The 16489-nt window shown below is 42.8% G+C and overlaps 1 protein-coding gene across 3 annotated transcripts in view; it reads right to left on the bottom strand.

The window, feature by feature from the left end:
- Positions 1-16489, bottom strand: part of grik5 (glutamate receptor, ionotropic, kainate 5) — a 94486-nt gene that overhangs the window by 58774 nt on the left and 19223 nt on the right. Inside the window, exon 1 of one of the 3 annotated variants that reach the window (XM_085423354.1) lies at positions 15265-15352. The exons of the other annotated variants lie outside the window; for them this stretch is intronic. The gene's annotated coding sequence lies outside the window, so the exon portion shown is untranslated. Of the gene's footprint in view, positions 1-15264; positions 15353-16489 lie in introns of those variants that run through there. 3 annotated transcript variants of the gene reach the window in all.

The raw sequence follows: 16489 nt of genomic DNA, 5'->3' as shown, positions 1-16489 counted from the left end.
CACGCAATGTTGATGGTGAACAGATCAAAACACTGACAGAATCCATGGATGGCAGGCTTTTGAGTGTCCTTGCAAAGAAAGGTGGCTATATTGGTCGCTGATTTGTTTTTGTTTTGTTTTTGAATGTCAGAAATGTATATTTGTGAATGTGGAGATGTTATATTGGTTTCACTGGTAAAAATAAATAATTGAAATGGGTATATATTGGTTTTTTGTTAAGTTGCCTAATAATTATGCACAGTAATAGTCACCTGCACACACAGATATCCCCCTAAAATAGCTAAAACTAAAAACAAACTAAAAACTACTTCCAAAAACATTCAGCTTTGATATTAATGAGTTTTTTGGGTTCATTGAGAACATGGTTGTTGTTCAATAATAAAATTATTCCTCAAAAATACAATTTGCCTAATAATTCTGCACTCCCTGTAGGTATGATCATTCATATCTTAGGTCTGAAGATGCAGGCATGAATTTTAATGTCCCTCCACAGCACACTAACACCTTTGAGTTCTCTTATCTCTGGACGTCTGCTGCAGCTTTGGTGTACTATGTATATGGCTGGTCTCTAGCCACACACGTAAAACACGATTAGGCGAGATGTCGATATCCATCTCAGCCACTGTATTCAAGGTGGCGCCGCAATATGGCAACGTGGCAGCTTTCACAATTTCACAATCCCCAATTATGGAGATTTTTTTATGGATTAATGGATTCATTCTAAGTTGATAGAATGCATCAATTTGTTGGTAGATGTCATTGCACGCTAGTCCATGTCTGTTTATGAATACATTATTCTTTTATTCTCTCAAATAACATCACAAAACAAACGACTGTACCTTTAAGTAATCCTGTCAACAAACAGACAAACAGCACCAATCACATAACCTCTTCACCGGAAAAAGTGAAGTCTATGATCAACAGCAGAAAAAAAAAAATTCTATTTAGAAATCAAAAACATAACACTGCTGTAAAAAGGCTTTTTTTATTTATGTGCCTCGTGGTCAGATAGAATGCCAGATGAATCTGTTATCGATGTTTTTGGCTGCTGAGAATGTGTTTTGGAGAAGCAAACTGCTAACTTCAATGCATATTTCATCTAAACATGGGTATAATGGGATTCTAATCAAGGTCAGATGGAAAGCACAAGAGGCCAGAGGTCTGACGCAGAACAACAGCTCACATGATCAAAAACATTATATCTTACAAATGATGAATAATTTCTCAATATTTGGACATGGGTTCTGTCTTTAAGTTAATATTTAATGTGCCTCACCAGCGGGACGAATTTGCTCTTCAAACCATCTCCACAGCAGAGTGGCTGCCTCTGAATCCAGCCAGAGAATACACAAAGAAAAGAAAGCGCCTCTGTGCTTATCTGCAGCAGAAATGCAGGTCACATTCAGACTGTGTGTTTGTGCAAGTGTCTCCATGACCAGAGTGTAACCTTCACAAGGTTAATTAAGTGATTCATTTTGTCATTCAGTGGTCAAACAGCGCTGCACTACATTCTGCTCAGCTTTCTCATGCTAAATTGTTGGTTATCCCTCTATGCTAATAGATCATAGCATATGCTAAAAGCAATGTCGGTTAGGATATTTATGCAAGAGCACCATATTTAATGCGGGATTAGCATTTGTTTGCTCCATTGTTCAGTAAATCAGTACCAGGCACTGGTGAGTGGATGCATAATACATTAAGTTAGCCCATGGTACATTAGCCTTAGAAGTTCCACAGCTTACTACAGAATTATGAATGTCCACATTCATTGTTTATAAGGTTTACAACTGGCAACTCAAATTAGAATCACTCATTCATGTTACTTGATCTAGGTCAGGTTAAACTTAATTATGCATGAGAAATGTGTTTACTCAATTGCTTATTTATCTGAATTACTACTCGTGGTGTACTATCACCGCTGTCACGCCTAACAGCTGTATCTTCCCACGTTTGAATACAAATTAAATGACATGAATTAAAAGCATGAGGTATGAGGATGAAAGTGATGTAATATGTGCTCTAACGCACAGTCCCACAATATAATTTAATTGACAGTATTTATGCATCGTACGTGCTCCACGCTAAGCCAGCGGCAATTATGATAACACGTACATGCGGTTTGTTAGTAATGATGCATGCATTTTGCTAGTATGTAAAGAAATCATATAATTACGCTGCTTGCATGCAGGGCTCATAGCACAGTTAGAGTTATGCATGTGCAGTATTCGTGTCTGTGCAGAACACAAATGTCACAGTCTCTCTCTCTATTAGATCAGCACCATATATCAAAAGCTTTTCTACTGTCAAAGCAGCTGCTGCTGCATTAGGCTCTGCAATCATCATGGCCATGTCCAAAAACTGCCAGAGAGAAAATAAACCCACTCTCTGTTTCCATAATAATCCATAAAAGAGTGGACACAAAACACCACCGAACACTGTTATAGGCGATGGAAAAGAGATACTTTTAATTGAATTGCCCATATTAGCATTTTAACTGCATTGTACGTCTTACACTTTGTTGCTGTCCATGCTGCAGTGGTGATTATAGCGGAGCATGGCTCAGAATCTGGCAAAAACAAACTGCACTGTGCTTTTGAAAGCGGCACTTTTGATATCCTGCATGTCTGAGATAAATGTAAAACAATATAAAATGACACCAGGGAAGACGGGTTGCTGCAGTTCCTGAATTTACTCGTCTGTTTTATTGCCAGTGTGTTCACGTTGGCGCGTCTGGTCAAAAACAAATTCCCCCCGAAGAAGAAGAACTAGGGTGTGATTTGAAAGTTGCCCTACATTTGGCTCACTTGCTTTCAAATGCAGCCTGTCAAGCCACACCGTGTGCTGCGGCACTGCTCAGTCCACCTGCCTGCCCGATGGCCATTCGCTTGGTCAGGTGAGTTATTGCCAAGACTGCTGTTTAAACACCCCCTCTAAACTACACACACACACACACACACACACACACACACACACACACACACACACACTAAGTTGTCCATTAGTGTGACTGTCAGCCAAGCGTGCAATCAATATACTCCCCCTCTGACAGCGTGCACATATGTGATGGAAGGCAAAAAAGGAGGGGAAGAGGAGGACGGGAAGGGTAGAGAGGAGATGTTGGAAGGTGACTAGGGAGAAACGGGGCAGAAAGGGTGGGTAGTGGGAGGGGCGTTAGCAGTGGGGTGTGCGTGGGGCTCAGGGGCAGCGGTTGAGGGAACGGGAGGAAAAGAGAGATGACAAGAAAAATGTCCTGAGCCCGGAGACACACAACACAGAGCAGCAAAACATAACAAAACACAGAGATAGAGAGAGTGTGGGAGTAGGAGATGGAGGACAGAGATGAGGAGTGGCAGAGCAGAGGAGAGATGGAAAATAGAGGGAAAAAAAGACAAAATTAGTGTGTGTATGAGAGAGAGAGAGAGAAAAATGTAGAGGGTTTGTGGGTGGATAAGGAGAATGCTATATATAATGGCAGAGGTTCAGGAATAGATCAGAATGATTGTGTTTTGTGATTACCTAACACTGCAAACAGCAGCAGCCACCAGCTGACATCAAAGACCACACACACACACACACACACACACACAAATAACCTAAATATGCACACACACAGTCAGTGACACACATACACACGGGAAAAGTAACACTGGCACACACAAGCCTCCAAACCTCATCTTCATGCTAAACTGAACTAACTCTCCACTAAAGGGCTTCTGTCGTCTGGTCTGGATTGATAACACTGCGCGCTCACAAACACAAACACTCGGGCACAAACACATTCCCACCGTACTACGAGCACATCTCATATACATAAAAAGATTCATAATCGCATATAAACACACAGACATGGCTGCATTGTAAACACCCCATCCAAGTAGCCATGCTACTCTCCTGCCACACATGCAGAAATAAGAAAGAAGAAAAAAGGCTTGGAGGAATACTTGTGGGATATTTTCACAAAGTGTGCTAGTTTTGTTTAGTTGACAGCAATCAGCTGCAATATTAAACCCACTGACAGGTGGAGATAACAGTGTCGCTCTTCTTGAGACAATCTACTGTTCCCTTAGGAAGCTTCGGGTCTTTGAATGTATGCAGACGTTACTCAGACTCATAGGACTACACCTTATTGCGCATGTCAGTGACTATGGCGCTCCCCAATGGCAGCAGCCTCAAAAAGTCAAAGATATCAGTCCCATTTCCAAAATTTCAAGATCATAATTCAACTGAGCATCAAAATCCACCAACAGTGGCATCCCACCTAGGGTTAAGGGCAGAGGTAGCCTACCCTCAAACCAATGTCCTTGGAGTACTCACATGTAAGAGTGTTCCAGCCACTTGCTCTCTCCACTCGCCCAGCCACTTGTTATTTGATTCGTTCGCTTCGGCCTGGTTATTTTTGATTTTACAGACCGCCACACACCAAACATCCAAACACTCTAATGACTGACACTCTGTGACTTACACACCTCATGAAGTCAATTATGTTTTTTTCCTTCATTTGGTAAATTAGAAAGATTTAGTTAAAGCTGTGTCTCTTCCATTATTTACCATGCCCCATGAGTCATAACATGTTTCATTAACATTCACCTGTTTTTAAAGAATTAATTTGGATAAAACACAAAAATGAAAACATTTTCCTCTGGGGATACCTTGGGTCTTTCATTTCGCAGGGACTATTTTGACTCGTACCACTACAACTTGTTGAAGACCACCTACATGTCCCCAATGGCAGCAGTCTCAAAGAGCCCAGTACGTCGGCTTCGCTTCCAAACTTTCAAGATCAGAATTCAACTGAGCATCTGCTGGATACACCAGAACAAGCCTGAACCAAAGGACCCAAAGGACAGATGCTCTCTCCAAAGATAATTAACCTCCTAAAATCCACCAACACACTGGCAGACCATCCAGGGCTCAAGGTAGAGGTAGTCTACCCCTAACCCAGTCTCCTTGGAGCACTTAAGAGGTGGATGTTTCACCTCGCTCTATCCATTCGCCCAGCGCCTTGTTATTTTTCTGGGTAGCTTTAGCCTGATTAACACCACACACCTAACATTCAAACACCATCTACTGACACACCAATAACACTGTAAATAACACACATCATGAAGTCAGTGATGCTGTTTCCTCCCTTATGTTAAGAAATGTAAAAGTTTTCTGTTTACTCTGCCTCATGAGCCAGGCTTTAACAGGTTTGACTAACATTCATCTGTTTTTTAAATTTATTTGCATAAAAAACTGAAATTTAACGGCTTTGTACTGAAATGTAACATCTGCGAATTTAGTAATCTGTATATTCGGCACATGGCTAAAATAAAAAACAATCCTTACCCTACACGGGATGCTGGTTGCTTGGTGGATATTAAGACTTAAAGTTAGTCTGCTAATGTAGTCCAGACCTAAGAAAAAGTTGATAAGCTACAACTGCCTCATTTTTTTGTGATTTTCAAGTTGTGTGGAAAGGTATTTTTAGTGTAAGTGTGGAGGAAACAGAACAAAATGTGTTTCTCAAACATGCAGGACTCTATGATCAAATCAGTTCAAAGCAGAGTTATGATTGTGTTAAGGTGCTGTGTTTGTGTATGTTTGAGTAGGTGTTTGCCTCCTCTAAGGGGTATACAAGGAATGCAAACATGCCAGAGTGCAGTCCTCCAAGGATCCAGCAGCACGTAACTCGATGTAGATGACGCTATGCGTAGGTCGAATACTGACTGGTCGAAAAGTGGGTTGGAGCGGGAAAAGGAGCAACAGTGGAGTTCCACACGAGCAGCAGAACCACGAAAAGATACCGAACATCAAGATTAGCCCACAGACCGCTTGTTTGTGTCACTGGCCCCTGATGACATTAAACTGCTACAACACGTAGGCGAGGTCTGCGAAGCTGATCAAAGGCTGTGTGTTGGACCTCCGTACATCCAGATTTCACCCATTGATCAGGTGGAGCATTTAGTGAAGAGGAAGTGAAAATGGTACAAAAGAGAAGAGACGAGCACACGTATTCAAACTGGTAAATACGCTGTACTGAAAATCATGAATAAAGTGATATTGCAAAGTTGAAATTGGGTTTTACAATTATAAGAACAGAAGAAAGGTAAAACTCAATCATTCTAAAATGTGACTGGCATACTCCTGAAAACAAATTGAGGGAAATACTACACTCCAGAGCCAAGCAATATGCACATGAGTGAATATGTGTCTGGATCTCCATCAGCTTCAGGAAAACCTGCTCCCAGTTGGCCCACTCCTCTGCTAGCTACTGCCTTTGACTCCTGTGACTGGGGAAATTAAACAGTTCTGCATATGTATGTGTGTGTGGTCGTGTGCTTGCTTACACGCACGGGACACTAAATTATATGCGGGTGTTTGTGCGTGTGTACAGTGTGTTTTTAAAGATTCTGCACAGCAAAGCCTGATGTGTTTCCTTCCCGTCTGAGGCACTAAAAGGAAAAGCTGACAGCTCAAAGGGAATACCACAGCCAGGGCATATGATGAGCTTTTATCCTCTCTACTTACTGGAAAATTACTAACAAAAGCAAAAATCTCTTTGTGTCTCCTTACCAAGCTGTGAGGTCCAAGAATATCCTGAGTGGAGAGACAGGTATGGAGGTGCTCCAGTTTCATGCCTGTATAGAGCAGGAGGTGAGCTGCACACAGCCAAGGTGATCCCTGCCAGCCATTTTGCCCTGCATTTAGTATTCATTTTCCAGGCGATCAAACCCACTGCCAGGAGGTGGAGTGTGTGTGTGTGTGTGTGTGTGTGTGTATATGTGTGTGTGTGTGTGTGTGTGTGTGTGTGTGTGTGTGTGTGTGTGTGTGTGTGTGTGTGTGTGTGTGTGTGTGTGTGTGTGCTAACGTGCCCACACAAATCGGGAGTGTGTGAAAGTGCGCATGCATTAACAAACACATGGATGTGGGTGTGTGCAGATGTAGGCTTAACACCCTCAAAAACTCATCCATCACCAAAGTGTCCGTGCTTACGTGTGAGAATGTGTGCACGTTAATGAATCTGCAAACACGTGTGCCTCACGCAGCGGGGCTGATTAGGAACACAGGGATAGAGCCAGAACAGGCCAGGGGCCAGCAGACCCAGCTCTCTGTGCACAGCCGGCGGAGTAAACCTGGATGCCACTGCTTCCTGCTGGGAAAGGATAAGAGAGAAAAGGGGGAACACAGGAAGCAATGAAAAGGGAAAGAACAAAGGAAGCAGTAAAGAGGGGTGAAGCGGGGAGAAGGTGGATGAGCGGAAGAAGCTGGTTTGGGGAGAAAAGACAAACCAGAGCAGTAACAGGATGAGTCGGAGAGAGGAGGGGGAAAGGAGTGATAAGAGGGAGAAGAAAGAGAAAGGGGGACGAAGAGGGTTGTGTTCTGGCGGTGGAAAATAAGACGGAGAGGAAAAGAGAAGAAAATGGGATCTGCAACGATAAGGAAGGAACTGAGCAGCAGTGCCCTGGCACAATGCGGTGGAGGCAGGCAAGATGGCTGCAGGGGACAGAGCACCCGGCCAAATATGGTCATCAGGACCCTGCTCTGTCCTACTTTCTCTAATGGGCTAAACCAGTGCCTGGATGATGAAGGAAGAACCATATATGGTCAGTGTACAGCGGCATTGGCTCCCGTCTCTTTGATGTGTTGTGCTGAAATGAGTGATGCAGGACTCGGGCCTAATATACAAACAAGGCCTAGAGCATGCTAACAAAAAATGTAACTACACACACTCACAATGTCCCTAATTCCCCCTTTTTTTCCAGGGTGAGCTAGTTGACACGCTGACCCCATCTAGAAAAGAGCGATGAGGGATGCTTCTGGGCTGCGTGAGGGTGACTGAACAGGTTGCGATCACATTGTACCTGTCCATCTGTGTTTGTGTATGAATGCGTCCCCTTCCCCGACCGCATAAGCGTGCCCGTTAGCTGTACGCATCTGTGCCACCCTCATCCCCAGGCTCAACCACACTCTGTGAACTCTCATCAATCTGTGAAGAATGCCCTCAGGTTTTAATTTCAGGCTGCGGTGTAAAAGACCCGAGGTGCGGACCATGAGCACGCCATGTGGCCAGGTCAACAACCTTCAGCTGGAACATCTGTACACATGGCGGGCAATCAGGAATGTACAAATACAGACTGACCAGGGGCAAAGCTGCTAGTGGCCCTCCTTCTGTTGTTGTTTGTGTCCGTTCTAGCTCGTATCCAGCTTTAGACGTGAAGGCAGTGCTCTCAGTTAAATGCAGCACCATATCGATGTTGTAAACACTGTTTTCGCTTTTGGATTATACCAACATGTAATTGGGTTCTTTTGTTCATACTGTTATTTTTCTTGGCAATGTGGTCCATCCCAGAATGAGGGGAAAAACTGACAAGCACTGATCACAAAGGCGCTGCTATGGCCAGGATACAGCATGCCAACAGTAAAGCACTGCTACTGATTCATCTCATCTATTTCAGTTGCCCTACGCAGGTCTTGTTGCTATGTGAGTTGCTATGATTGACCAGCAGGTCTCACAACCGTACGCACAGAAAATTCCATTCCTGCCTCAATTAGGCTATTATACCAGGAGCAGCGTCTAAAAGAAAAAGTCAGTGCTCTCTTTCAGTATCAGAAGAAGAAGAAAAAAATCACATTCTTGTACTTTTGGAAACAATCTTAACTCCTACACTGTACTGTAAAGCCTTTTTATGTGGCGGTGCATGCCTTCAAGACGGGGGCTGCAAGGTGAGATGGCTATAAATGTGACAAAGCTTTACACAGCTTCATACATGGACACATAATGGGAGGTGTCACTCTCGCTATCACTGATGCAAGTAAGTCTTAAATGATCCTATCACAGGAGCCTGCAGGCTTAAATAACAACAGCTGACAGACTATAGGCACAGGGGAAGCCAGGAAGGCAGCATATGGATGTACCGAATCGGGACTTTGTTATTACGATTCAGAGGAGCGAACATACATTTCATGTGGAAACTGACACGTACCCCCACAGTGTGTTTGCAAACGTACTGTAAACACTGGCTCACCAAAGAGATGCTGAATACAGTACATTTGTGACTGCCTACACATAAATGTACCCATTATCATCAAACTAAAGATGTAGCAACAGAACATTTTCAAATCCTTTCCTTCTGCCCAGAAAATATTTTCAACTAGAAAAACAGCTTTGGGAATTGTTTGAATGCCACTTGCGTTCTTTTCTATCAGCCCATCGTCTGGTGTGCATTTGAAACAGGGGCTGAGGTCCTGTTCCTGACAGCGCACTCACAGTGAGGACTGTTGGCTCGGCAGTATTGGTTAACAATCAGGCAAAATAGTGCTTAACAACTCCACTGTGGCTGCTAAGCCCAGCGTTAAAGTATAGATAGGAATTGAGGCTGGCTCTCCCAATCAATGAGAGCTGCGCAGTAAAGAAACCCCAGAGAAAACTTATTAAAGTATAGACAGGAAGCCAACATTTCTCCCATTGTACTCCAACTTCCTCCCACAGTTTAAAGACACGCGTGTTTGGTTATTCTGCGATTTGAAACTGGCCGTGTGTGGACGTGAGAGCGTGTGGTTGTTTGTTTCTCTGCGTTAACCCTCTGACAGCCTGTCCAGAGTGTACTCCGCCTCTCGCTCCATATCTGCCGGGATAGGCGGTGTGTCCGTGTAATTGTTTAAGAATTAAAAAAAACATGAGGCCAAATAAAAATCACGACAGGTCAGGAGAAAACAAGGAAACAAAGCAGAAACAAGAAAAAGTGTCCATATTAATCAAGGCTCGAGACTGCTATGAAATAAGATGTGTCAACAGCAACTAAATGTTTTCATCGGTCGGACAGGCTCGCTTATTAAACAGAATATTAAACAGGTCGGCCTAAATGTATGGATAGTTATGTTTTCTCACAGATTGCCTGCTCTGAGAGTTGGTGTGGTTGAGTCCTTCGTTCCTCTCTGCTCTGCTTCACCAACCTCTGGGCTTTGACTCACAGGTGTTTCTATAGTTTGTGATTGGCCTCTAAGATTGACTCACTTTCCTTTGGTTTCTATTTTAGCTTCATACTTCATGTACAAGTGCAGTACTGCATGCATCAGTGACATTTGTTCATGTCGGTTTAGCTGTACTTTCTGTACTTTTCCCTACTGTACATACAGTACAACCCCAGCACCTTTAACATGTCATGTGTTGTTCCGATACCATGTTCGCAAAGACTGGACGGAGCCATAGTGACATTGGTTTGTCAAGTCAGGTTTTGAAGCCTGAAGCATTTTGAAGCGTTTTAGCAGTTGTCATCTTGATGTTTTGAAACTAGACACGTTTTTGTTCTTCATTGTTTCTTTATAGGCTCCTTTTTGCTGTCTTTTCTTTTTAAATTTATGGACCTGGTTCTGACACGTGCCAGAGGTCTCTTCCTATTAAAAGGGGTTTCTTCCTCCCTACCTACTAATATTTAAGGGTGTTTACAATATGGAGTGGGTTTAGAAGACTGATTGAATTGACCAAGAAACCAAGAGCAGTGCATGCTCACATGTTAGTGACTTGTCAATCACAAGGTCGGCATTACCTTAAGTATATCCTGGTTTAGCATTTATCTTATTTTACAAGTTTACAAAATGATGGTAAAACTGAGACCATAAACTAATCTTGGAAGCATCTACTGAGGTCGTAGATCAAAAGAGAAGTCTTGTTTGGTCTGGTTTTGCTAACGATGACAAAAATAAATAAATAAATAAATATATATATATATATATATATATATATATATATATATATATATATATATATATATATATATATATATATATATATATATATATATATATATAGACTCTAAAGTCTGAGGGGTGTGAAATCAGTTCTGAGCAGGGTCATAAGGTTGTTTCATTTGTAAGCGATATGACAACAACCCCCAAGTAAATATGAACACACCATTGACAGGTAATAAACCAACAACTAGTGCCTGCTGCTAGCTCCGCACCCATTGTCCATGCACATTCGCAGCTCTTTTGTACTATCCTCCTGTGGTAGAGAAGCCGGAGTGGGCAGCTTATTAGAGAGTGTTTTTCCTTTATCATTTGTTATCGTCAAACAGAGATCAGCTCAGAGATCACAGTGTTACCACAGCATCCTCTTCATGACAACACAACGCGGAATAACAATGCAGTGCCAGAAAGCAGGGTTGAAATTTCTGGGTGCAGATAAAGAAACATTTTTTAGGTGCTCTAGCACAACCCAAATAAAATTTTAGTCGGCAGCCCTCTTAAGTGGGTGTATGTCACCTTGAGTTGAATTTCAAGAGCCATGGTAAAGAGCGTGTCTCAGGATGGATGCAGCTGGACAGAGTGAAAATGGGATGGAAGATGGCCCGCTGTTCCTGTCAGGTGAGCTGACATACACTCACAGTTTTTGACAGTGTTTTGTTATGAGTTTGCATAACATGGACACTCACTAACAGCCAGTGGGAGAAGCGACAGAGCAGGAAGCATGTATGCACGTGGGAGCATGCACATGTCCTCTATTTGTTTGTGCTTGCAGAATATGCCTAATAAAGAGAACATTTGATATGCAGTTGCATACATATTGTATATATGTGTATTTGTGAAGGTGTGTCCATCTTTGTCAGTGTTCCAAATCCAGCCAGCAGTGTGTTGATGGCTGAGCTGCGTGGATGACACCTCCTGTTGACAGTGGGCTTGGGGCGAGGATGCTAGTCATAACATAACAGCAGGAAGGTGGGAGGACATCACCTCCAAGCACACACACACATACACAGTAACAAACTATGACACAGTGTTAAAGTCATATCAAGGTCCTTATTTAGATTGGCTATCATCTCTGACCTCTCTCTCCATCCTCATTAGTTGAACTAGACAGCCTCTGCAGGCCTGAAGCTGCCACGGACCCACACACAAGATGTCACATTGCTTCATCAGTGGTACAGTAACTAATGCACACAGCCTGCAGGTTCCATCATGCTCTTGGACGTCTTGTTGCGCCATAATTGACTGTTTCATTGGCATTCATCTAGTTCTTTTGATGTCCCTTTTGCTAGTCTGGAACTTGCTGCAAATAACTAATCAACATCTAATCGCTGAGAATCAGTTTATCAGCACTTGCTGATGAGCTGGATCTTGCGGGAAGTCTCGGGTTGGGTTTCAAACAGATAACAGCGAGAGGAACACAACACCAGGACTGACTTCTGTTGTCACTGGAGGAAAAGATAGAGGTGCAGTGTGACTGGAGAGGACGGCATTGCATTATGAAGTCTGGCACTACTCCAGCGCTGACACGAGAGGCAGGACTGGGTTCAAATCAGGCCCAGAGTCATATTTTTCCCTCGTCACATTCTAGCTTTAATGTAATACTACCCTCTCCTAAAAAATAATATAAAATGCCAAAGAGAAGTCTAACACCCACTCTTTTTAAATGTCAGCGTGTCAAGATGTCAAGCGCCCCTCAAGTACAACCTTCAAAATCAAAAAGAAGGTTGAAACGAGCATTATCTGCGGACGTCACGCGCCCTTATCTCGGGACCCAATCCGAGCCTTTAATCATTAATGCTAGCACAGATGACAGAAAAAAAAATGGCAAATTTCAGAAACTTCTAACTTGGCTGGTCTTCATCTGGAGGGCAAAACCTTTCATTAGCTTTTTCTTTCTTTGAGTCTTTGTTCCTAATTCCTTTTCTTTTTTCTGTTTTTCTTCTTCTCCACCCCCTTTTCTTGCATGTTTCAAGTAAATTCGGTTCAGTTCAAAGGGTCTATACTAGCGTGACCGTCCCTGTGGCGCAGTGCCAGCTCACTGAGAGGGAACGGTATGATGGAACATCAGCAAACCACAGGAATCTCAGCACTGCTACATAAACACGCTCATCAGGTGTAGAGCAAAGAGAGAAATCGGATGTGCATGTCATGTTTATGTGTGCATTCTAAGGTTTATGCATTCAATCCTTTATCATATGTCATAATCCAAGCTAGCATATATTTAGCAGATGCAATAATTAAGCGTGCACAAAAGGGTAAATGAGAGAACACGCTCACCCACGCACGTCTAGCTCGCTTTGACTGACAGATGCATTGTGTGCGCCATACAGTAGTCATGTCTGCAAGGACGACACATTCACTGCAAGCCAAGCAGCTACTGCTAAAGCGAGAGAAAAAAGGTATTGATTGGCTGAACGCATTAATTCACTGTAGAAAACTAGGGGGGGATTAGCATCTTTAACATCATAAAAAGGTGTAAGATGGCAGTTTAAACCCTGTAGTCGGATTAATGCTGCCTGTCAACAGACACCAAAGGCAAAAATCGCACATTTGAATAGAGTTTAGTAGCTTGAGAGTCCTGCTGTAATATTTCATTAATTTAATAATTTGTAAGCACAATTAATGCGTAATTATACTTACAAATTTAAGTGACCGAACTTGGGAAGAGGCGGCTCCTAAATAGAAGAAAAAAGTGCGCCGAGTCTGGCATCAGCATGCGCGGCGGTGGCACGGGTGTGAACACAGCTAAGATGCACTGTGATCCAATTACTAATCACATCTGAAGGTGATCTGGGGTGCCTACTCAACTGATGTGGATCCAGGTGGTGAAAAACAATAGCGCATTTGGTGTTCAGCACCAGGTCAGCTACCTGCAGCCATTACTCTTTAAAAAAAAAAAAAAGCCTGCTGGCTTCTTGTAAAGCCTGAGTCTAATTCTCCAAAGATTTCCCAGAGTTAATGTGCGAAAACAGCTAAATTTAGAGGTGTCCACTTATAATCAGATCACACAAGAAGCATGTTAATAAGAGCCATGAGAGGTCCTGATGTTTGGGTTTTAGCTTCAGTAAATAAGTACAACTTCCCAGTGACATTTTCATTAATCCATCTTTCTGAATAAGTGAACCACGGTCTTTGTGTTTTCTGTGCATACGCTCCGATAAATGAGAATCTGTTACAGCGCTATTAGGATTTGAACTTTCCATGATAAAGTCTTATGATTTACTTGACACAAACAGAAAGCCACACAACACTTTTTCTGCTTTATAAATCCATCATCCTAGCATGTTCCTTCATCATGTTTCCATATCTTCATCTTTGCCTCTTTTTATGCCTCTACGATGCCATTGTTACAATCGTACATTGACAAGCCCATTAGCACACTGCTCAACCAGCCGCAATCTGTCAAGCTGCTAACCTTTAAAGGAACAGTGTGATGTTTGGCTCTGTACCCACATTATGTTGCCCAGGAACCAGTATGCAGCGGCCATTTCTGCACTGGCCTCACAGTCAGTTGCAGCTTGATGTAAGGCCGTTTGATCTCGACATGTATTTTGATTCTTTCTTTTTTCTTGCTTTCTAATGTGACTCTATGTTGGAAAGTATGGTATCTTTTGTGAAGCGTCAGTACGTAATGAGCACATACCATCCTCATAATGGCCTAATGAGCACAGCCAAGGGTGAGTGCAACAACACACTCTCTCACGTACGCACACTGCTGTCAAACAAGCCATGAAACACGTGTGCGCACAGACACCCAGGTGGTCCCATAACCTGGATGTGTCTCAAGCCAACTTACCTATTAGAAAACCAATCATGTTGTGCACCTGGGCCTCTCACTGATAAAAAATTGGAGTAATGCTGAAAATCGGACTTGTTTTCCTACAATATGCTTATTTCATGTCCTACTGGTGTTCCATATCGCGCAGAAGGATCATGAATGCAGCTGAGAAATTGCACTGCATTTGGCTGATTGTTTAAATATTGGAATAAATGGTTTGTGTCATGCAGGTGCAATTTTGTCTGTTTGTGTGTGTGTGTGTGTGTGTGTGTGTGTGTGTGTGTGTGTGTGTGTGTGTGTGTGTGTGTGTGTGTGTGTGTGTGTGTGTGTGTGTGTGTGTGTGTGTGGAGAGAATAAGACCTAACAGGGAAATAGGGAATGCACCGTTTATGTGCTTACAGAGTATAAATACTGATAAATATAAATACTGATTCAGGATGACTTTAAAGTCATAACCGATAACAGCAGAAAGGAGAAGGTCAAAGTGGTCAGAGTGCTCTCTGTTAATACATTTTTATAGCAAAAGAGAGGCGAGGTGAAGTGTCGGTATATGACTGACTTAAACTTATATTATGACAAACAAAGGGGTCAATGCAATAATATATGGGGTAATACAGTCTAACATAGTGCTACACCAGCTGCAGACAAACAAACACACACTTTGTTTAAAGAAGATTATTTTAAGGGGCTATGGCTCTGTCTCAGGACCCCCATCCCCTTCTGTGTGCAAACACACAACAACTACAAATAACACTTACTAAGACCTCCGTCACACAGGCCTAGAGACAGATCATTTTATCATCGTAGGCCTTTTGCACAGAAGATGTCTGCATACACTTCTTGCCGAGTAGCAGTGAAACCTAAAAAAAACGACAGCTTGTTGGCCTTGAAAGGAAACGTTGAGCTTTATCTGCAACCAATTTGATTCAAAAAGTTCAGTTCTTACTTTGAAAGCGAAAGGTCTTCTTTTTTCTGGTTTACATCACATTTTCTACAGAGCCAGTACTGCTCAGCGAGCAGCTGGCGAGTGGTTGCAGATAAGTCGGTGCCTTCCATGGAAACTAAATGGCAACTATTGAAACCTGTGAGTGACAAAAGCAAACACAGGGAGGTTTTTAGAGTAACAGTGTATAGATATTTATGACAAATATCACCTAGAGACCTCGCCTCTGTCAGTGCGCCCCAGGGTGGCTGTGGCTACAATGTAGCTTGCCATCACCAGTGTGTGAATGTGTGTGTGAATGGGTGGATGACTGGATATGTAAAGCGCTTTGGGGTCCTTAGGGACTAGTAAAGCGCTATATAAATACAGGCCATTTACCAGGCCATTTAGAGACTGCCAGCAACTCCTAGGAGCCTCTTGTCAACTGGTCAGGGAATATTTTTCCCCAGCAACAGGTGGTTGCCAGGATGTCGCCGACTGGTCTCTAGTGTGACTGGGTTCACATGCACACAAAGCATGAAAAAGTAGGAGTCTGACTGAAAGTAGGTTGCAAAGCAGCTTACAAAAGCAGCAGCATGGTTCTTATTTGCAAACTCATAGACAAGTGTCAGCTGAGTCATATATAGTTGATAACAGTAGTTGAGGCTTAGGCAGATAATTTAGCTATGCAGAGATGTGCAGATTTGATGTGTCGCAATAATCATCCATCCAGTAATTTTCCAAGCTGCTTATCTAAAAAGGGTCAAGGAGGGACTGAAGCCCATCCTCACTGGGCCAGAAGGAAATCAGACAAGTTCCCGGTACATCAGACAGAGCGAGAAAGACAACCATCCACACCTACAGTCAATTAACCTCGCATCTGTGTCACTGTCACATGCACAAGCAGGAAGAACATGCAAACTCACCACAGAAAGTCAACCAGCCAGTCGGTGGCTTTAAACCACCGGGCTTATACTAAACACCCCCACCCCAAAGAGGAAGCCACTGAACAGAAAGTAATTTGTATACAAATCTAACACCTCTTTCGGAGCATTATAATT

Source organism: Rhamphochromis longiceps, linkage group LG11, assembly GCF_057381845.1.
Source record: "Rhamphochromis longiceps isolate RC_006_pf linkage group LG11, R_longiceps_female_GT1.1, whole genome shotgun sequence".
NCBI classification, from domain to species: domain Eukaryota; kingdom Metazoa; phylum Chordata; class Actinopteri; order Cichliformes; family Cichlidae; genus Rhamphochromis; species Rhamphochromis longiceps.
The sequence above is the reverse complement of the archived record's forward strand: the minus strand, read 5'-3'. Positions and strand labels throughout refer to the sequence as shown.